The following is a 24,383-nucleotide window of genomic DNA, read 5'->3' on the forward strand; positions in this document are numbered from 1 at the left end:
TTCTTAGTCTCCTTTGAGGGAATTTCTCTCTGCTTATCCTTTAACCACTGATATTTTTCAGGATTCATATTTTGGCCTTCTCACCTGTCTGCCTGCATCTTCCGGAAGGTTGACAATTCCTAAGTTTACATCCCAATCTGGTTTCTTTCTTGAACTGAGATGACCACTCCTCAGCCAAATGCTTGTGTACCTTCACCTGAACTTCCAAAAACATCTCTATTCAACACATCCAAAAACTAAACTCAAGAATTTCCTCTCCAAACCTGCTATTCCTGCTGTCTTCCCTATATCCACATCTTACAAAACAAGACTGCATTTTTACATTTGGGAATGTGGCTTTTTGAATCCCAATAACATATGTACATACATACATCAAACTTTCTGGGGGGCTTACTCGAAAGTATTTGAAGTGTTTTAACAGGGCCTAGAAAAGAAAGGTATATCTTCCCCCTCCCCTCTAGCTAAAAGCAGCTCTCACCTTTTTTTGTTTGTTTGTTTCCCCTTGGGCAGACCTGAGGACAGGGGTGCTCTGCATCTAAAAGAAGTTGTTGGGTCTCTTGGTGGTGAAGCGTAGCTTGTACTGGTGAGGTAAGACCTGGTAGAGCAGTGGGAACTTAATCTTGGAATCATCAAACTGTTAGACTGCCAGTCAGCAGCACTGACTGGCTGAAATCTCCTCCACCTTCATGATCTGGATCAAGTGGGCCTGGGCATGGTGCCAGCTGCCCATGTCTTGGTAACACCAGGTGACAGCACCTGGAGTTGTCAGGTCCAGGTACTTCTGGTATGTGCGGTGGGTGCTGCTGGGGCGGGGAGGGGGGGGTGTCATAGTGCAGTTAGGTGTCAAAGTTATTCACCTGCAAGGAGGATTTCTTGAACATCTGTCCACAGTAGATAATTTCCCCCGAAGACTTCTTTAGCTTATTCAGCTAAGACACAAAGTACCAGCAATGGGACTTGGCATGAACATGATTAGGTGCAAAGATTTGCATAAAATAGAGGGGAGGACTATGGCATTTGAGGATGGGCAGGAAGGGCCCCACCACCTTGTATTCTCACAGTGTGCCCAAGGGCTTCACGGCACACTCTCTGTTCTCACCACCACCCAATAAAGGTCAGCTCTTTTTTATGAGACCTGCCTTTTTACCTCACACTCATTCCCACTTCCTCCAAGAAGGCTTCCCTGAGGCCCTGAGAACAAGCTGAAACAGCTCTCCTCCATGCCCTCAGAGTTCCCTATTTCAACCACTGCACTGTTAAATATCTCAGTAATTTAGTATCCCTTACTACCAGTTAACTGAGCTTTCTCCCTCACCAGAATTTGAGCTCCTAAGAACTCTGCTTTAGTTATCTTAGTAATCCCTAGTGCCTGACATAAACAAATGTTCAACAATGTTGGCAGAATGAATGAATGGCAAATATTACCAATAAACATGAAGCAGGCAGAAGAGTAGAGGGTTTGAAGTAGAGGCCCTGCACTTTAGTTCTGCTTCTAACCATGCCTATCATGTAGCTTTGAGCAAGTCCCTGCACTCCTAAGGCAAGGTGTCTGAATCTTTCAAGGAAATCAGAACAGCAATATCACCTTCCTCACAAGGCTATTGAGACATGAAGGGAGTCCATATCATTTCTTAGTATGTAATAGGTTCTATAAACACTCTTTGGTGAATCTACTGGGGGTGGATAGAAGGTAATGGAGCTGGGGAGGAAATTTATAAAGTTTTACTCGTGTGATATAAATTCAAGTTCACCCATCTCCATTTCGAAAATGAAAACACTGTCAAGACAACATGAATAATCTAAAACATGGCTGGCTAATTATATTATGTATGTACACATATATATTATTAATATATACATATAATAACAGGGATTAGTGGGGCACCACTGGGAGAGGGAACCTTAGTTGAGATATGGATTGAATACTGTGTCTCTTCAGACATTTGTGGAGCCTAATCTTTCTCAGCAAGTAGGGAGAAGGGTCAGAGACCTTGGGCACTATAATCTGTTCTCCTCCTGAAAAAGATCATGATGCTATAATAATCCAAATGGAACTAAAATAGTTAATGTCACAAAGCATCTCAGCATTCATTAGGGATTCAGGCTAAGGCAATGCACAAGCACTAATATTAACTATGGTCCTTAGCCTTTGGAGTTGGTGAGATGAACCCAGCCAGCTTCCTGCAGACCAAACATTTATGCTAAATGAAGAGAAACTTTCTGGGGGGAAAAAAAAAAAGACAGCCAAATGTAAGAGACCTGTCAACTCCAGGGTCATCAGTGAAGTGATAACCAGAAAAGAGCTGAAATCAAAGGCTGTCTCTGCCTCCCCCTGCACATTCTGTTCAGTGGGAGCCCATGGTGGTCACAGCTCCTTTAACAATATTTATAATGAAGGAATAACGTTGGAGATGTCAACCTTGATTATTCATAAAGCTTCCTCCTGCTCAGATCCACCCTGAGGCTAACAGTAAAAGTACCTGATTCCCAATTCTCAAACACAAAAGCATACAGAGCTTGAAAGAGGAGCTGACTAATAAAGTTTGCATATCCCTAAGAAAAAGAGCATACAAGGAAGAAGAAAAGGAATGGCAAGATTAAACAAAAACAGTAAGCTTGGATGGGAAATGATAAAAATTTTAAAAGGCAAGAACTTAAATCTATTTTCTTTCTCTTTTTTTTTTGTAATGTCCTTGTTCATTTACATTTCAGTATAAGCCATTTGGAGAGAACAGCTGTTTCATCTCTGGACTAGAAAGCTGAGGTGCTTTGAATGCTTACTATGGGAGAGTAATGTTGCTAAACTCTGCTCTGGAGAGTAGTCTAGTAGCTTTAAACTGAGAGGAAAGGCAGAGGCAGGCCTTCATTGCTGGTTCTATTAGACAAGGAGGTGACCAAAGCAGAGGCTTTAAGGACTCACTCAGGTAGACTATGTAGGGGGAAGAGTCCAAGACAGATCTGGAGTTTACAACCAGCTCTCCAGCACCCTAGCTCTATGACCTAGTTATTCATTTGAGCATTCTTTCTCATTTATTTAGCAGTTTCCTCATTTGCAAAGTAGGAAGAATACTACTACCTTCCTCCTAGGGTTGCTGAGAACATGAATAGGGAAAATAAAGCCCAGAGTTGGGATTATAGCAGGTACTTAATAAATGTCACTTATTTGCTATTATTATCAATCCTGACAAGATATGTCAAATAGAAATTAAACAAATAGAAATGTGCTTTTGGATTTGGTGGTTTTAATAGAGATATGGTTTGGGCTTACAGTAATGATTAATGTTGATTACCAAATATCCTCTCTCTCCTCTCCTGGGCACATGCTAGAATAGGATTATACTTCCTGGCCCTTTGTGGTTGAGTGAGGTCATGTGACTAGGTCTAGCCAATAGTTCTGAGAGGAAGTGCCGTGTATTACTTTTTTTTTTAAAGATTTTTATTTATTTATTAAGAGAGAGAGAATGATAGAGAGCATGAGAGGGTGGAGGGTCAGAGGGAGAAGCAGACTCCCTGCTGAGCAGGGAGCCCGATGCAGGACTTAATCCTGGGACTCCAGGATCATGACCTGAGCCAAAGGCAGTCGCTTAACCAACTGAGCCACCCAGGCGCCCAGTGCCATGTATTACTTTTAGGTCAGAGCATTCAACTGTGCAAAACCTTCCAGAGCTCTTATCCTATGGCCATGATACTAAAAATGTTCCAAATAATAACTACTTTATCAACTTGGGCTCTAAAGTCCATAAACCTCTTGAATTTTAGCTGATTTTAAATCTTTTCTCAGTTCTGGAAATCACTGGTTAATAAATCTTCAAATATTAGTTCTGCCCCATTAGCTCTCTTGCATGTGACCACAAAAGACCTGTATAAGGGTATTCTAGAAGCAACTGTTCATTATACTTAAAAATCAGAAAAAATCCTCAAGATTCATCAATAAGAGTATCACTAAATTGAATAATATTCATTCAGTGAAATATTACATAGTAATTAAAATATGAGATATTACATAGTAGTTAAAATACTGAACCAACCATATATAAATCAACATATACAAGCCACAAAACCTAATATTGATTAGGAAAACGGTATGCATTTCTGTAAATGCTTTCATGTAAATGTATACAAAAATGCTAAAGACATTTAGAGGCACATAAACACGTAGTTAAAAGTATAAAAGTATGCATAAGATTGGTAAATATAAAACCAAAATAGAGGTTGCTTTTGAGTGAAAAAGAGGAATTGGGCTCAGTGAGGAGTATTAACTCTAAATATAACATCATATTACTTTTTTTAAAATGCCAAGAAATATGGAAAACTTATCATAAAAAGATTATAATTGTGTATGTTTAAAATTTTTCATAATTTTTTAACAAATGTGATATAATGAGCATATAAAGGCAGATGACAAGGCATGTTTCTGCTAAATAACAAAGTTCATGAACACAACTTCTTTAAAAAGATATTATTTAGGACCAGTCTCTACAGAGATCCAAAACTACAGTAGGTTAGACAAGACAGAAGTTTCTCTTTTGCCATCACAGATGGATCCTCTAACCCCCTCCATTAAATCTACAGAACAGCCAATGGGAGAGCAAGAAAATGTCATGGAAAACGTGCTTCATTCTTTTAATGGCACAACATGAAATTGCCATACATTTTTTTCTTCCTACATCTAAGTGGCCAGAACTTTGCTTCATGACTATATCTTGTAAGGAAATGTGAGAAATGTAGTCCCTGGCTGGGAAACCATGTGTCCACTACCCTTTGCAGTTCTATTATTAAAGGAAGAAGAGAAGAATGATGGATGTAGCTGACCACTAGCTACCTGTGCCACAAGATGGATTACACCCAGCCACAACAGAGGTGCAGCAGGAGCATTTACAAATGGGAAATTTGTCCTTCTGTCTTTCTATCAGGATCCAACCCCACAAATAGTCCCTGTTAATCTTTTTTTCCATAGCTTCCTAGCTCTAGTCTTACTCAGCTGTCCTTCATTCCCCAAGCACAGTCTGTGAGGTGGAGATTTAAAGATGGAACGACATGGATCCTGCCTTCAAGAGAAAGATAAAATTTTGATATCTATGGTCAGCATTGAAATGGCAGTAGGCATGGTTTAATCTGAACATTGGGGAGGATGCCTGAGCCAATCACGGGAGTCTACAAAAACTTCCCTGTAAAGTCTCCCCAGGCTTCACAGAGAATGTGGCTCTGGAATTGAGGCTTGGAGGTTGAATAAGAAGTTGTTACGGAGACAAATGGGGTTCTGACCAGGGGGAAATAAAATATGCAAAGGTAAGAGAATGAGAAACTTAATACATTCAGGAAAACAAAGACATTCTATGTGGTTGTAAATTAACAAGGCAGTAAGCCAAAGATGAAGCTGAATGTTAGGTCAGATGAGATCGTGGTCAATCTTTCATTTGTAAGAAGTTCAGATTTTATCTTGCATATACAGAGGGAGTCACTAACAAATTTTGAACAAGGAAGGAAAAGGGGCAATATTAGATTTGTTAGAAAGATGACTCTGAAACCAATGCGGAGGATGGATCAGGATAGAGAAGAAAACTATTGATAGATAGTAAAGGCAAAGGAGACAGTTCTGGGGAAGAGTCCAAGTCATGATGTATTTGAAGTCCCTATAAGACACCCAATTAAAATGGCTAGTAAATATGGTATTGGACACACCGGAAGCTTGGGAAAGAAGTTCTGGTTTCCATGACGTGACACCCCTTTAGTTTGCAGCTTCTGGAATAGATAAAACACTTTTAAGACCCAATAGTCAATTCTGCTCATTTCATGGTGGCTGATCTACCACACCATGACAGTCAAAAATCCTAGTATCTCCCAGCCTGTGCTCCCCCTCACCCTAGTTAACTGGTCCTCTCATTAATACAGCATTGATGATGGCACAGTGCTGGGAATTCAAATCTAGTTGAATACCTTACTAATGGAGCAATGTCAGCCTGAAGGGAGACCTCTGGTGTGTGCACCCAGCTCTGCATTTGATCCTGTCATGTTTAGCAGTTTTATCAGACAAGATGAAGGCAGGCAAGACACCTTTAACCAATTTCCAGATGACATAAAGATAGCAGAGGTAAGTCTGTGGATGTCAGGATGAGAACTGAGAGAGAACTAAATATGCTAAAATCAACAAAATAAAATATAATGGGGACACATGGAAAAGGCTGTGAAATAACGTTGTTCAAATAAATAAATTGCAAAAGTAAACTCATGGGTTGGGGCGCCTGGGTGGCTCAGTCGTTAAGCGTCTGCCTTCGGCTCAGGTCATGATCCCAGGGTCCTGGGATCGAGCCCCACATCGGGCTCCTTGCTCAGCGGGAAACCTGCTTCTCCCTCTCCCACTCTCCCTGCTTGTGTTCCTTCTCTCACTGTCTCTGTCAAATAAATAAATAAAATCTTTAAAAAAAAAAAAAAAGTAAACTCATGGGGAAATCCTGATGAAGGTGTCTGCTACCCAGAATACTTAATTCTCATAAAACACCCTGGAAAACATTATTGAGAACACAAGACCACCATTTCCTAGTGCTCAATCAGCAAAAAAATGTGAATCCCCTTTCCAGGGAGATGGCTACACTTTAAATAAAATGGATGCTCAATAATCTTCTTATTGTTCTATTCTATAGGGACTACCACATTTGCTTACCATTTATTCGCAGGACACACAGGTACATTTCACTACAAATGTCTTTCTAGAAATGCTATTTCATTATACCTGTTAATCTATGTATTTTTTAACTATTAATCAAGACTAAATGCAGTTTCTAGACTATAATCTTTTTCTTAAAAGATTTTATTTGAGAGAGAGATCACGTGTGAGCATACGAGCAAGCATGAAGCAGGGAGAGGGGCAGAGGGAAAGAGAGAAGCAGGCTCCCTGCTTCTCTGCAGGGAGCCCAACACGGAGCTCCACCCCAGGACCCTGGGATCATGACATGAGCCGAAGGCAGATGCTTAACTAAGCTACCCACGTGCCCCTCTAGACTATAATATGATCATCCTTATTTGTAACAGATAAGAAGTACAGCACCCTGTACTTCTCCCCCAAAATTTCATCAACATTATAACTCATTATTAAAGTAATTTTCAGTATCTGTAAGCTCTATGTCTGACTGATTCATTACTCTATCTCCAGTGCCATATACAGAGCTGGCCCTTAGTAGGGACAAAATATTTATAGAATGAATAAATGAATGAAAAAATAAATGATAAACATCCAGCAAGAATGAGAATGTGTTTTAGTAACACAAGATAATGTCAAAGATCTTTGTTATCTAACTTTTTCGTGGTGGGAAAATGAATTCTTTTGGTCACTAATTGTCATAATCATTCGTGTCCATATTATCAGCTGTTTCTAGTCAAATAACCTATATACCTCTAGTCACCTGCAGCAAATGACTTGCCTGTCAGAGAAAAGTAGCAAAAAACATGTAATATTGTCATATTCCCTCCTACACTGTAAATTCTCCTTGTATAAAACAGATATTCCAGGGGAGAAAAACATTTAGTTCCTAATGTCTTTCTCTTTTTCTCATATCCACATTCTTTTTTTTTAAGCAGGAAAAAAAAAAATACTGTTAAAATTCCAACCAAAAGTCCTTATACATAAAGGCATGAATAAATGACTATTTGTTATGCAAGGGCTATGAACAGGAGAAAGGTGAAGAGAGAGAGGGTCAGGAGGTAATTCAGAGAGTGCCAACAGAATATAGGTGAAGCTAATCGCATCAATTCTCTTTGAAGCAGCTCCTGCCTGTTTTATTACAGATTCCATAGGCAGTTGGTGATATGGCTCTGCTGTTACACTCAACTACAGCAATCAAAATTTCTCTCTACTGAACTTTCATTGAGGATTCCACATAGTTTAAGCATGGGCCATTTTATTTCACAAAGGCCTAATTAAGGTATTTCCTAAACTGTACCATAAAAAGCTACCATTTAAAAATTCTGCAATCAATTCTACTGCCCTAATAGAAGCAAAATGTCATTTAGAAATTACTGTCATGCAGGAGTAATGAACAAACTGTCAAACCTATTTCAAAATTCATTTTATAGAAACAATATGAGTGATTGCCCACCTGGATATTAAAAAGAGAATTTCTCCACCAATTAGCTAAATTTCATAATTTTAAAAGGCCAACATTTTAGCTCTCCCCCACCCCTATTCAATAGATCAAACAAATGGTTTCAGAAGATAACCAGTTCTTCCCTTACCAACTAACACAGGCAGTAAGAGAAGAACTGTTCTACCCTCAGGAGGATTAACCCACTAATTGAGCATCCGAAGCTTCCTGTAACATCCAACCTCAAACCAGTATCTCAGCTATTGCCACTCTTAGTGACATACAGGGAGGGCAATTTTACTTCTACTATACAATTAGTTTGGCATACCTGTAATGTTTTGTTCTGTTACACATCTGGAAGTTAGGATCACTCTGTAACACGGTTTTTATTTTTTTATTTCATTGCACATTTGGGTTATTTTAATTCTTAATTTGTGGGAAAACAAAATTTTCAATATAGTTGCAATAAAGAACTGATTTTTGGTTTCAAAATCTCTCCCTCTCTTTCCTCCTTTTTTTTTCCCCTCTTAAAACATCATCTTCCAAAAATGTTTTTTTTAAACTTGTTTTATGTTATCAAGTAGAAACCATATTCCTTATGCAGATAAGCAACAAGTAAAGTAGATAAGTCTTCCTCCATTATATGAGTGCTGTAGAGCAGAGTTATCAACTGCTTCATTGTTGGGGCAGGTTTGAATATCCATACCACTTTGAGATAGAAAAAGGATTTGAGTCTGATTTTTCTATAAGAACATGTCAGAGAGTAATCCAAGATTAGGAAACTGTATGAGGTTCTCAGGAACCACTCAAAAAAAAGTACCACCCACAACCTAAAGTGGTAGACTTTTTTTTTCTTAAAGAAACACATTATGTGACCATTTTAAATATCCTAACAAGTACTCCAGGTGGCCTTGCCAGAATTCTGACCTGTTCATTAAAAGGTATGCACAGTCACATATAAGTTTCATGGCCACTCTGTAGAAAGAGTGGAAGACAAAAAAAAAAAAAAAAAAAGAGGAAAACACTGACCAAATTATTTGGTTGCCAGATTTAAAACTTGGTTTTTCCTTCTTGTAAAAGGCATACATACACTTAAGGGATTCTCTCCATGTCCCCACCTTTTCCCAGCACCTCAATAGCAACAACCCAGGAAATAAAATGTCTAAGGCAACACATATTAAAATCCTCCAAATTCCTTCTTCAACCATTTATTGATCATGCAATATTTACCACTATTAAAGATGTAACACATGTCATACTATGGTTTCCAATCTATAACTGTATCTAAATTAAAGATAAAGTGGGGCACTGAATTGGCTCAGTTGGGAGAATATACGACTCCTGATTGAAAGGCCCATGTTGGGCATAGAGCCTACTTAAAAAAAAATAAAAAACAAAGTGAAGATAAGTTATATTGGGTTGGAAGAGGAAAGTAAGAATTGAGATTCCTTTTTACATCCATGATGACCAAGACACCTGAAGAATGTCCTTTGACATTTTTAATCCCAGTTCCCTAGAAGAAAAATGTATGAGTATTCATAGCAGAAAACAAAGAAAGGGAATAAAAACAATCATTTCATCCCACAACTATTATCATAAGCCATAAAATGGCTAGTCAGGAGGCAATCCATATTTTAACCAGTTTTGGAAACAGATGGTTCTAAATGTAACTAATTTTCCTCAACATTTAACAGCAACATCAGAAATTAAACATGTTAAAGAAACCATTAGGTTCAGTCCCACCCCTGTTACTATCAGTGTTGTCTATTAGCGAAATAGTATTCCATTAACATATTTATACTAATTGAAGGAGGAAGCTTGAAGGAAAGAAAAGAATTAGCTATCACTTAATATTCTAAAGCAAAGGCTAGGCTCTTCCTTTCCCAATTCAAACCAAACACCTGCTTGCTGACCACACTTCCTTTCTGACCAAGGAAGTTGGTGGATCAAGTTGAGGTTTTAAAGTAAGTTTTCTTAGCTAGAATCCTGATCCATTCCCAGAAGCTATATTTCCACCTCAGATGAATAAAATATCGTACTTATAAATTTCTTGGTCTATTGAATAATATGAAGGCTTGAAGCAGCAGTTCCATCTCCAAACCTGGTTTTGTCTGAACCTACAGCAAACAGTGGAAGAAGAATTCAGATTTACACATGCAAAGAACTCCTCCTAGTGGCTTGTTCAGCCACATTTCAAAGTAAAGGCTAGACAAATACTGACTTTGTCGACCCTTCTCAACTAGACAGCCTGGGTGAAAATCATTTCCCCAAAGCCCTTTGTTCTGGACTTTGGATGCAACAAGAATGTGAAGCATTTCTAAAGGCTTTTTCTGAAAATCTTTTTGCCAAAGATATGATGACCATTAATACCTCCTGGCCTTCCTTCTTGAGGAAGCATCTTAAAGATGCTTTATGAATAAGGAAAGATATGAATGTCATGTTAGCACCTCAAAACAACAATCTCAAAATGAGCAGAGGAACTATGGTGTCACTAACCAATCCCAACAAGAATTTCTTCAAGAAAGGCAGAGAGCTCAGACTTATAAAGAAAAAAAAAAAAGACAAAGGACTCAAATAAATAAAAATCACAAATAAGAGAGGAGAAATAACAACCAACACCACAGAAATACAATCGTAAGAGAATATTATGAAAAAACTATATGCCAACAAATTGGACAACGTAGAAGAAATGGATAAATTCCAAGAAACATATAAACTACCAAAACTGAATCAGGAAGAAATAGAAAATTTGAACAGACCAATAGCCAAGCAAAGAAGTTGAATCAGTAATCAAAAAACTCCCAACAAACAAAAGTCCAGGACCAGATGGCTTTACGGGCAAATTCTACCAAACATTTAAAGAACAGTTAATACCTATTCTTCTTAAACTATTCCAGAAAATAGAAAAGGAAGGGAAATGAGGTCAGCATTACCCTGAAACCAAAACCAGATAAACACACCACTAAAAAAGAGAACTACAGACCAATATCTCTGATGAACATAGATGCAAAAATTCTCAACAAAACACTAGCAAACTGAATCCAACAAAACATTAAGAAAAATCACTCACCACAATCAAATGGGATTTATTCCTGGGATGCAAGGGTGGTTCAATATTCACAAAATCAATGTGATATACCACATCAATAAGCAAAAGGTTAAGAACCATATGGCCATGTCAATAGACAGAAAAAGCATGTGACAAAGTATAACATTCATTCATGATAAAAACTCTCAACAAAGTAGGTTTAAAGAGAATATACCTCAACATAATAAAGGCCATATATGAAAAACCCAGAGCAAATATCACCTTTAATAGGGAAAAACTGAGAGCTCTTCTCCTAAGGTCAGGAACAAGGCAAGGATGTCCACTCTCACCACTTTTATGCAACACAGTACTGAAAGTCCTAGCCACAGCAATCAGACAATGAAAAGAAATAAAAGGCATCCACATTGGTAAAGAAGAAGTAAAATTTTCACTATTTGCAGATGACATGATACTCTATATAGAAAACCCAAAAGAATCCACCAAAAAACTGCTAGAACGGATCAACAAATTCAGCAAAGTTGCAGGATCCAAAATCCATGTACAGAAATCTGCTGCATTTCTATATACCAATAATGAAGCAGCAGAAAGAGAAATTAAGAAGACAATCCCATTTACAATTGTGCCCAAAATAATAAGATACCTAGGAATAAACTTAACCAAAGAGGTGAAAGACTTGTATCCTGAAAACTATAAAACATTGATGAATGGAATAGAAGACAACACAAAGAAATGGAAAGACACTCCATGCTCATGGGATAGAAGAACGAATATTCTTAAAATGTCTATACAATCCAAGGCAATCTACAAATTTAATGCGATCCCTATCAAAATACCAATAGCATTTTTCACAGCACTAGAACAAACAATACTAAAATTTGTGTGGAACCACAAAAGACCTTGAATAGCCAAAGCAATCTTGAAAAAGAAAAGCAAAGCTGGAGGCATCACAATTCTGGGACTTCAAGTTATATTACAAAGCTGTAGCAATCAAAACAGTATGATATTGGGTCAAAAAAGACACATAGATCACTGAAACACAATAGAAAATCCAGAAATAAATCCACAATTATATGATTTAATCTTTGACAAAGCAGGAAAGAATATCCAGCGGGAAAAAGTCTCTTCAACAAATGGTGTTGGGAAAACTGGACAGCAACATGCAAAAGAATGAAACTTGACCACTTTCTTACACCACACACAAAAATAAATTCAAAAGGGATTAAAAACCTAAATGTGAGACCTGAAACCATAAAAATCCTAAAAGAGAACATAGGCAGGAACTTCTTTGACATCAGCCATAGCAACTTCTTTCTAGATACGTCTTCTGAAGCAAGATGTTTTCCTAACAAAAGCAAAAATAAACTATTAAAGACTACATCAAAATAAAAAGCTTCTGCACAGCAAAGGAAACAATCAACATGACTAAAGGACAGCCTTCAAAATGGGAGAAGATATTTGCAAATGACATATCTAATAAAGGGATAGTATCCAAAATATATAAAGAATTTATAAAACTCAACACCCAAAAGAAACAAATAATCCACTTAGAAAATGGGCAGAAGACATGAACAGACATTTCTCTAAAGAAGACATTCAAACAGCCAACAGACACATGAAAAGATGCTCAACATCACTCATCATCAGGGAAGTGCAAATCAAAACTACAATGAGCTATCACCTCACACATGTCAGAATGGCTAAAATCAAAAACACAAGAAATAACAGTGTTACCTGTTGGCAAGGATATGGAGAAAAAGGAACACTTGTGCACTGTTGGTGGGAATGCAAACTGGTACAGCCACTATGGAAAACAGTATGGAGGGTCCTAAAAAAAGTTAAAAATACAACAACTTATGATCCAGCAATTGCACTACTGGGTATTTACCCAAAGACAAGAACACTAATTCAAAGGGATACACGCATCCCTGTTTATAGCAGCATTATTTACAATAACTAAGATATGGAAACAGACCAAGTGTCCATTGAATGATGAATGGATAAAGAAGATGCAGTATATATATACAATAGAATATCATTCAGCCAGAAAAAAGAATGAAATCTTGCCATTTGCAATGACATGGATGGAGCTAGAGAGTATAATGCTAAGTGAAGTATGTCAGTCAGAGAAAGAGAAACACCATATGATTTCACTCCTGTGTGGAATTTAAGAAGCAAAATAAATAAGCAAAGGGGAAAAAATAAGAGAGAGAGAGGCAAACTAAGAAAGAGACTCTTAACTATAGAAAACAAATTGAGGGTTACCAGAGGGGAGGTAGGTGAGGGGAAGGGTTAAATAAGTGATGGGAATTAAGAAGGGCACTTGTCGTGATGAGCACCGGGTGATGTATTGGAAGTGCTGAATCACTACATTGTATACCTGAAACTAATATAACACTGTATGTTAACTACCTGGAATTAAAATAAAAACATACATACATACATCCATACATACACACACACATATGAAAGCAGAGAGCTGGAGACAGTCCTGAGAAGGGAGTCTGGGGTGTGGGAGAGGACAGGGAGCCTGGTGAACTAAAGATCTTGAGAACTATAGTCTGAGAAGATGGAAAATGAAAGTCATAAAGAACAGAGATAGCATAAACATGAGCTTGTTCACAAAATACTAGGATAGAACTGGTGAAGGTGTGATAAGAGGGGCAATTTTAACATTGCAAACACATACATTTAGGATAAAACACTGCTTTCCATAGTAAATTGATGGGATTAATTTGCTCAACCCCACCCCCAATTTTTGTAATGATTAAATGGACAAATACCTGTGAAGTTCTAATGGTATAGTAAGCAATCAGTAAGTACTTATTGTCATCATCCTCAATTCCTTCTAACAAATTATAAGATCCTTAAGGACTGGGATGTTATCTCACTCACATTTTAAATCCCCTATAGTGCTTAGCCCAATGCCATGCACAAGGGATGTGCGTATGCTGGAAAACATTTAACAACCGGCTCTTCAGGGGTGGGGAAAATCTGATTATAGTGATTGCCAGTTTCCATCGTGTAAATACTCCCAATGTGGTGAATTTCAAGCAACCAAGATGATGTCACTGAAAGCAGTGTTGGGAAGAGATGCATATAATCAGTTCTTGGAGGTTGTAAAAGCCACTCCAACCCATCGCTGGATGCCCTCAGTAAATAATTATGGAATTGAAAATGGAGCCAAACCTTAAGAGATTTCATACCATCATCAGCAAAAAGCCAGTAGCACCCATTCACCATCACCTGTACTATCAATAAAATAATAAGGTTTTTCTCCCAGCTAAGAGTTTTACCTCACTATCTCTCAGCGTTCACTATTACCAAGCAATTCTAAGTGAATGTAACTTTAGCAGAAAACCTTATTACTACAGGATAAATGCGAACTTTATCACCAATAAAAAAAAAAGAGTCACAGTATTTACTGTTGCCAATAAAATGTAAACATACCATGGGTTAATAACACTAAGTAACTAATAAATAATATGAATCACTGAAAGGAAGAAACCACAAAGCATTAGAACACTTACTGAATTCTCAAGTAATGTAATCCATTATCTTGAATATGTCTTTCTTTTATACAGGCTCATGGCCTTGTCAGCCTTGGCAAGTCCAGCATCGATAACCTCCCTGCCCACACACACATTCCTAGTCAAGTCCTGCTTTGGCCCTTCCCAAGGCAAGCTGCCTCCACCACTTGGGCCACCCATGGAAGGTCACCCACTGGTGGTTCTGTCACCTGCCCATCTCTCACTGAGCTCCTCCTACCTTCTTCTGACGGCAATCAGAAGCAGAACTACTCCTCTAACTGCTTTTTCAGCTTAGCAAAATTAGTCTCTGAACCAAGTGAAATATGTTTTATTTTCCTTTTCTTTTAAAATCAGCCTCAGCTTTGGTTGCTTTCATCTGAGAGAAAGCACTCTATTTTTTTTTTTCCTCAAATCCATTTCAAACTGCTCAGTCTTTCAGGGTATACCTCTCTCAGCCTCCACTAACTTAACCTCTCTCAATCTGTGAATGAGTGTGTGTGTATGTCCTTTATCAGAATGCCCCCTTTGGCATGAACTGTACTTTCAATAAAAAGCTTCTCTCAGTTAATGCCTTATTAACTGAACTCTTTCCTCCAAGAAAAGTCCACATACTTTGGGAAGAAATAGTCATGTTCTGCTTGCATACTATGTCTCTCTTACTTTTACCCACAACCTCTGGACATCTCTGTCAGAACATTTTTCCCTTTCATCCCAGTTAGAATGGTCCATACCTCTCTTATCCTTAAGGATGACACATAGCTTTCTAAGTCCAACAGAGAGACAGCCATGACTTCAAAAAATAAACTTACCAACTTAAGCAAATACAATAAAATGTTCATGAACCGAGGTTCTGATCAGAGGCATTCAAAAAGGACTATGTATCTTATTTCAGGTTTATTGTTCTAATACCAAGTGACAGTCATCAGTAGATCAGTCTGCAAATCAGTAAATCTCACCAGGAAAGTTTCTACACCCTTGCATTCCTTAGCAGAAATAAATCCATTGTTTAATATATGTGAGACAAATTAATTCTTCTCCCTCTGGATAAGTCCTACCTGAGAGACCTCTATCGTAACACATATCATGCAAATACTTTAAAAAAAAACAGTGTCTTGTTTTTCGTCATTCAAAGCATTTTTTTAATTAATGAATTCTGGAGTCTGCACCCAAGCAGAAGGAATAATGGACCAAACTTATGTAGAAGGCTTGACAAGGGAGAATCCAGGCTTCATGGAATCATGTAATTTGGGAGGCTTTGTTTAAGAAAACATAACAATAATAAATACAAAATTAGGTACAAAAGAAAATGTTTATTTAAAAGTGTGTGTGCAAGTGAGGAGTCCTAACATTTAAGTTCCATAAGCTTCATAGTAATCCACTTCCCAACAAGGTTTTCCTAAGAGCGAGTCCCAACCAGTGCTTTCTGCATGTTAACCCATTACATAGGGAAGCCCACTTAATCATCATACCAGCGTTCTGAGAAAGGCACTATTTTCCAGCTTCTTTGTATAATTGAGGAAACCGAAACCAAAAAGTGTTGAACAACGTGCCCAAGGTCATACTGCCATGGAGGACAGAGCCAGGACTCAGCTCAGCACACTATGGTTGTCCAGTATACAATGTGACCTCCTAAGACCAAAAGAATACTTGTAAGTCTACTTCTACCATTTCTCTACATTAGTTTACTTTTATTCCATTCTAAATTTCCTAAGAAAAAGAGGCACAATAGTGTTTATTTTAAAGTGAACACAAATTTGGATCTTGAAGTTGCACAGCAGATACTCCATCATTAGGTCTTATGTTTTCATCCCCAATTGCTCCAATTCAATCCTCCCAAACAAAATGAGCTCCTTTATCAGTCATGGCCAAATGGGTTTTGAGTGGATGAAAGTTATAGCTGCTGGTTGTGGGGTTCTCCAAATCATGAAGTTCAGATCATTTCAAATGTCAAACTGGCACTTAACAGGCAACAGCTGAGAATCTGACTTGATTTTATTTTGGAGTAAAATCCTCTCCAAGCTAAGGTATTATTCTATAATTCCTCACATTACCTAGAAGTGTCATCAAATAGAAAATAAAGATATTTTTCACATCCTTAAGTAATTCAGAAACATTGGGGATGATCCTTCTAATGTGGAAGGCTTACGAATAAAGTTGCTCACTTTTAACTTCCTTAGGACCCAAAGGCCTTCAGGTGTAGTAAAATAGGTAATATAACAAATGGATACTAAGAGGCAGAGTTAATGTATCTGCCACCAAATGTCATTTAAAACTGAAATTAAAGCCACAAAGAACTATGCAAGCATCAATTAAGCTAATCAAGAATGTTTACCAAATATACTGCACTTCATGTACAACACACACACACACACACACACGCATGCACACACACAGCGTGACTACAGCAGTAGTACTGGTATTCCAACAAAGAAGAAAGACCTTTGTCAATGACAACCATGTTTTCAAAGCAATTTAAAAACAGTTTAATTTGTTTAACAATTAAGATCTATTTATTAAAAGCCAATAACTGGGGGAAGAAAGAAACTAAAGGATAAAAGCAGGGTCTTTCTAAGTTCTGGCTGGCACTTACAGTTAAGAAAAATTATCCAGAGGACCTAAAAGCCCTACTGCCTCAGCTATCTTTTTTCTGTAACACACTTTGCCAGCTTTGGTCTAGAGATATGCTCCGTGGAACAGTGTGGGCCACCAAGAAGTCTGAAGGGACTAATGAGGAAGGAACCCAGTCAGGCTCATGTAGGCTTCTTTGAACTGAATAGACCCCAAATGCAATAGAATCTCAAGAGTCACATCCCTCTCATAGGAGCTAAATTTGGTATGGAGGTGAATTTTCAGCCTCACAGAAAGGTATTATTTTTTCAAGAATCCAAAAGACCTTGTTGAAGGTTAATTAAACTCTCTGAGCATCACTTATTCTTTTCCTTCAAATATTTATTGAAAATCTACCACGTCTCAGTTAATTAGGGTAGGAGTTCTATGTAGACTATCTCTAATCTATAACTGTCTTATTTATCTTTTTGACACCAGGACCTAGTACAGTACCTGGCACATAGTAAGTGATTCAAAAATGGAATTTATCATCATCACTCTTGTTAATGGTAGAGTCAGAAGTGACATAAAGGTCAACATGTTTTAGAGGTATGCTCCCATACAGCTCATGGAATCCATAAGTCCTGCTCCCAGCTGTCAACTTCCAAAGTAATGGTTTCATGGTTTAGAGTAGGACAGAGTGAATGACTTCATCAGGGCTTTTTCCCTCACAGTTTTCCACACAAGCAACAAAAGCATGTTACCATGAGGCTAAACTGAGTCAACCTGTTAACAGAAAAATTATTCTTGTGTTCCTCAATGGAAATTGAGTGTGAGTTTAAGGGAAGCCTACATATATCATACTAATTGCTTCTAAGTCAAATTTTAAAAGGAAATTTAATTAAGAATGTGATGGCTTCAACCATGACATCTCTGAGTGACTCCTCCATGCCTCACTCTGCATTAGGCAATTTGTATTCATCAATTCACTCAGATATTACCACCTTCTCTTGTGATATTATTGGCTTCATTTCCCGCTATACAGATGAAGAAACGAAGTCTCAGACTACTAGGAAGCCAGGGAAGACGCACAGGTGCACTAGGGAAACATGTGCCAAACCCAACAAGAAGTCCTTCTTCAAGTAAAGCAGAGAGCTAGAGTAAATCCTAGGAGGGGCACTGGAGTGAGGAACAGGATAGGGTATTTGGTGGACTAAAAATTGGAGGGTCAACCTGGAAAGATGGAGAAGGAATGGGGGAATAATCAAAGACTATAAAATCATGAAGAGTAAGGAGAGCATAAACAAGGGTTAATTCACAAAATAACAGACTAGAGATGGGGGTGGTGAGTGAAAAAAAAAGGAAAAGAAATGATAGACTAGAGATGGAAAATGTGAGGAGTAAAAAGAGCTAATGGGGGTTGGATGAAATCACCTACGAGAAAATTACCAAAGAGAAAAAACACAAAAGCCAAAGTTAAGATGCAGAAGTACCCAAGGAGGACACATGTCCACTAGACACACTTTTATGGATTCCCTACTAAGTTTCTAGCTTTGTGCTAAGCCCTTTCCCATATGATCCCATTTGATTCCAATAACAACCCCTCCAGGGAGAATGATGAGTATTTTCATAACTGCTAGATGGCCATTTAAACTCCATGCTGTGGGGTACCTGAGTGGATCAGTCAGTTAAGTATCCAACTCAATTTCAGTTCAGGTCATGATATCAGGGTCATAGGATCAAGCCCTGCATTGGGCTCTGCACCCAGCAGGGAGTCTGTTTAGGCTTCTCTCTCTCCCTCTTCCTCTCCCTCTGCCTCTGACCCTCCCCACTCCCCATCCCCCACACACACACTTGCTCGTGCACACACGTTCTCAAATACATACATACATACCATGCTTATGACTGCATTCCATAAGAGTAGCTAGGTTATTTTCAAATTTTCATGATGTCTCCAAATTTGTGCTCATGGTCGCTGAGTCTGTTGTTTACCTATTTCTCTGTTCCCATTTCACTCTAATTGAATCTGGAATATAACTCTGCCACTATGAACAACTCTGCTCACTCAGACTTTTTTTTTTTTTTTTTTTTTTTTTTTTTTTTTTTTTTTTTAGAGAGGGAGTAGGGAGGGGCAGAGGGAGAGGGAAAGAGAAAATCTTAAGCAGGTTTCACAGCTAGCGCAGAGCCTGACATGGGGCTCTATCTCATGACCCCGGGATCACAATCTGAGCAGAAAACCAAGTCTCACACTTAACCAACTGAACCACCCAGATACCCTGCTCACCCAGACTCTTCCTTCTCCTTTCTAGTAAATGCTCTATCAGTCTCATCTGTTGTGAACTGAATGTCTGTGTCTCCCAAAATTCATATGTTAAAAGCCTACTCTCCCACATGTATGGTATTAGGATGCGGGGCCTTTGGTAAGTAACTAGGATTAGATGAGGTCATGAGAGTAAAGTCTTTATGAATGGTATTAGTGCCCTTGTAAGAGTCATGAGAGGGCTTGCTTCCCTCTCTGTTTTCCATCATGTGAGAATAGAATGACAAGTCAGCAAACTGCAACCCAGAAGAGGGCTTCGCCAAAACCTAACCATGCTGGCACCTAGATCTTGGGACTTCCAGCCTCGAGAACTGTGAGAAATAAATTTCTATTGTTTATAAGCCACCTAGTCTAAGGTATTTTTGTTATAGCAGCCCAAGTTAAGACATCATCTTGCAGCAATCCAGGGTTTCCCTAAATAAACTCAAACTATAAGCAAAGAAAGCTATTTCTGTGGATCCAATAGCAAAGCGCAATGTGGATGAAGCCAAACAAGGTCTTTGAGAGCTAGAATAATGAGCTGCAGTGATTTAATAAGATGGTACTTAGCTATGATAAACAGAAGGGTCTTTACTTTTAGTTCAGAAAAAAATCCAGATGTAAAAAATAATTATAGATGTATAGGTTTATCCTGTCAAAAAAGAAAAACTTAAGACATGTGGTTAACAATAAATCCAATCATCAACTTAATATAACTGCCAGAAAAGATAATGTGACTTAGGGCTCATTTACACCTATTATACTCTGCAGAACCCACCCCCAACAACCACCCTTTACATGAATATTGCTTTCACTTCTAGAAGCTATGCCTAGAACAAGAAGCTATAACTTGCTCAAGGCAGTGGCAAGAAACTCAAGCCCAGTCATGTGAGGAATGATTCAATTTAATGGGAATATTTAGCTTAAAATATGGGAAAGGGAGCTGGAGTTGGGGGGGGGGGGTCAAGAAGTGACAACAGCTGTTTTCAATTATGCAAAGGGATACCATGTGGAGGAATTGGTTTGTGTTAAAAACTCCAAGGAGCAGAACAAGAACCAATAGTAGCAAGAATAAAACCAGTTATCTTTTATTGTGTTTTTTCTCTGTGCAAATACTATGCTAAGTACATTATATTCATTACCTCATTTATTTGTCACAACAATCCTGATATTGAGTTGTGGTTACCAAGAAACAATTTAAAGCTAACACTAAAAAGTGTATTTTAAAAATTAGAATAACCTAGAGGTGAAATATGCTGGATTGGAAGAATTCAAGTGTCCTACCACTGGATATGACCAATCATGTGCTAGAAAACCCTAGATGAGAGGATGTTGTTGAGAGAATTCAAGTATAAGATGGGTAATTGAGTTAGATTCTACTTCAAGGCCCTGCTAGGACTTGCTGGAATAAAAAAGAAGATATAAACAAGAAAGGCTAACAGGCACTCTTGAATGAGTGAAATAGAGGAACATGAACAAACTAGGAGGAAAAATCTAAATTATTTCAGGGAAAATGAGATAGCATTAATAGAAATCAAGACATCTTTAATAACAAATTCTCATCTCTATGGGGTGACTTCTGGTCCCTTATAATGGCAAAGTTTATGGGGCAAATGAGCCCTTGGGGAACGTGCATCTTCCCGATTTTGTGGAAAAATTTCAGGTGAGGTACTGCCTTCTCTGGATTCCCTTAGGACTTGACAGCACCCAGATTCTAGAATCCAACAAAAGGGAAGCCTCCAAAGTCCCAAGGTTTCTAATCACTTCAAGCTGATATTCCTTTCATTGTTGTAATGACTAAAAATGTGTGCATGTCAAAATGGTTTCAGTTAATCTACAGGAAACAGCTTTGTGTACTCCGAACAGACTTGGGACAATCCAAAAACCTACCCACAGCAAAGAAAACTTAGGGAAAATGAATAAATCAGACCTCAAAAATAGTAGTGGCAGTGTCTTGAATATTTAGGACAAAACATATGAGGTCATTAAATTTTAGAAAACTTTTCCAATGCCCATCTTTGTGCTTCTTCCTGTTTTTTGTTGTGCTCTTCACAAGATATATTCCCTAAGATGTGTTTCCTACAAGAAAGGGAGAAAGAAGGGAAGGAAGGAAACATGAAAAAGTGGAGTCGAATATGGAAGGGAGGGAGGAAGAAGAGAGAAGAGGAAAGAAAGGTATATTCACAGAGCAAAGGGAGTGGGGTTGCATCCCTTTAAAGATAAGAAGGGGCTAATGGAATGATTTATACCTGAACAATAGGAATGTGGGAGTCAGTTGCACATAATGTGCCTCAAAAGCAAGTGCAAGACACATATGTCAAGCACCATCAAACACTGCTTCCTGACTCTAACCTCAGAAACAACAGAAAGAGGGAGTTAATATCAAAAGTTAACTACAAAAACCCTCTGAGACCAAATTTTTTCCAAACTACTACTGCAGCACGTCAGTTACCACCTCTTCACCAGGAAATGCACTGTCCTGGTCTGTAGTTTGTCCTAGGAGGGCAGAATTCCTATTTGCGAGGTGATGTTTCTAAAATAAACCTTTGCTCTTGAGCAGCAACAAGAGGGGTATGGAAATTCAACAAAATCAAGAATCCTCTCAAAGCAGTTTTTTTGAATTCCCTTGCATAAAGCAGGTTCTCCCCTCCACTTAAACAACAACAATTTGTTTTACTTTGATAGGCCTTCCTAAATAATGGTTTCATCATTAAACATCTGGCTTCTTCCTAGCAGATTACGCCTCCAATGAGGAAAGTGTGTTTATAATTTTAATTTGAAACACAACACATTAATATGCTGATTCTCATAATGTTTGCCTTAACCTGTTTGGAGAAATTATGACTACAAATATCTTGTACACAACACCTCTAACTACCAGCTTGTACAAACAACATAAGAGCCGGAGTGCCTCGTACAGACGACTGGAACCACTTCAGAGGCGATCATGATTAGTGCTTTGGCTGGAAGCCATATTTTACACATAAACTCAGCATCTGTCTCAGAGATGCTGTCCCAGGCTAATAAACCCACCTCCACTGTTACTAATAAGCACATTCAAGAAAGCCATATGGTCTGACGGGCAGAGCTCTGCCTTTTCCTGAGCTAGGCACAGTGGAGGGAGGGAGCCCAAGCAAGCTCCAAGTCATATTTCCTCAGGCTCCAGGTTCCTGCAATGCTGTGTGCAAACAGGCACCACTAAAAAAGAATGTAAATGAGGGTGCTATTCATTATTTACAGCTGGCACCTTGCCATCTCCTTCTCCTCTGGGTGATGCCTGCCTGTAGGAACAGGGGAAGCATCTGATGAGAACAGGGAAACCCTGGAGGCATGGAGCCATTGCGAAGCAGTTTCTTTCCTTCTGCTAAGGAACCTGCCGGCTCAGCATTTCTGGCCCACAGAACAGCTGAGCTTTTCACTTCCTTCCTAACAAAGCAAAGGAGTTCTTCGGCTTCCACGTTTATACTGAGGGTGTTTATTTACAACCTAACCTAAAAAAGCAGAATTGCTGCTTTATTCTCATTCATAGCAAACATCCTTTGCCCCATGCCCGGGTTCAAGGAAAGAGGGGAAAAGATGACCAGTCTATATAATGGAGAGATTTACAAGCAAGTTCTAGACTAAACTGGCTAGAAGTTGCATCAAGAGAATGGCTCCTTTCTTTGGGTGAGTGCCTACAATTCTTATGATGTAATACGTAAGTATTTCATAAATCTACATCTTTCACTGATTTGAAGCAACATGAGAGCATGGATCATACATTATACTTATTCTGAATTTCTCCAAAGTGCCAACCTAACACAGTGTCCAGAAGATTATTAAGCTCTAAAATATGGTTTTTAACTTTTTTTAAAAGATTTTATTTATTTATTTGACAGAGAGAGAGACAGAGAGAGAGGGAGCACAAGCAGGGGGAGCAGGAGAGGGAGAAGCAGGCTTCCCGCTGAGCAGGGAGCCCGATGTGGGGCTTGATCCCAGGACCGTGGAATCATGACCTGAGCCAAAGGCAGATGCTTAACGACTGAGCCACCCAGACGCCCCAGATTTTTAACTTTTTAAGTAATCTTTCTGATTCAACATAAAATGTGCAACATAGCATTTTGAAATGAATCAAATTTATCTCTGCACAAACTGCAAAAACTAAAGATTTCTTATTGTTGGGGTTGAAACAAAGCAGTTCTGTATGTCAAATGTCAAACCATCAGATACCTCTCAATCCCACTGGAGAGTCTTTCCCTTTCAATGATATAATCCCAATTGTTAAAAAAAAATTAAGCAGAGGGTAATGGGCACATTGTATGCTCTCTTTCTTGAACATGGAGAACCTTTTGGTGCCTAATGATATAAAACATGCTGGCTACTCATAATGGTCTGGACCCTTTGGTTGCCAAGAGAGAGATTTGTCGGCTTCTGAACTCCAACAATGAAAAGGACAGGGATGGAACTAGACTTAGGGTCAGCTAGATGCAAAGACTCAGAGGTCTTCCCTACCTCCTCCTCATTTTCCCACTTCTCTCTCCCCACACCCCAACAGTCTTCATCTCTCTATCTGCCCATATACCTGCTTCAATTTATTTGAATAACTAACTCCACACATTAGAAATATAGCTACAGGCGGTTCAAGCTTACATCCCCATAACCACATGGGCAAGACTGAGGAAAAAAACAAACAACTAAAAAAACCAACCACTCTTCTCTATCTTCTCTATCTTCCAGTTAGTAAAGGAAAGGATCCTGTTTGACCTAACATGAGTTATATTCCCATTCCTGGGCCAGTGGTGTGACCAGAGGGAGAATGAACAATGATTAGCACAGGCTTGGTCATCTGCTCAAGAAAGAGAACCATTAGGCACCCAGCAGCAGTGGCTGAGGTGGAAATAAAG

At 38.6% G+C, this 24,383-nt stretch overlaps 1 pseudogene; it reads right to left on the reverse strand.

Annotated features, from left to right (window-relative positions):
• Nucleotides 1-535: 535 nt before the first annotated feature.
• LOC113909179 lies at nt 536-1,222 on the reverse strand (annotated as a pseudogene).
• Nucleotides 1,223-24,383: the final 23,161 nt, after the last annotated feature.

This window comes from Zalophus californianus, chromosome 6, assembly GCF_009762305.2.
Source record: "Zalophus californianus isolate mZalCal1 chromosome 6, mZalCal1.pri.v2, whole genome shotgun sequence".
NCBI lineage: Eukaryota > Metazoa > Chordata > Mammalia > Carnivora > Otariidae > Zalophus > Zalophus californianus.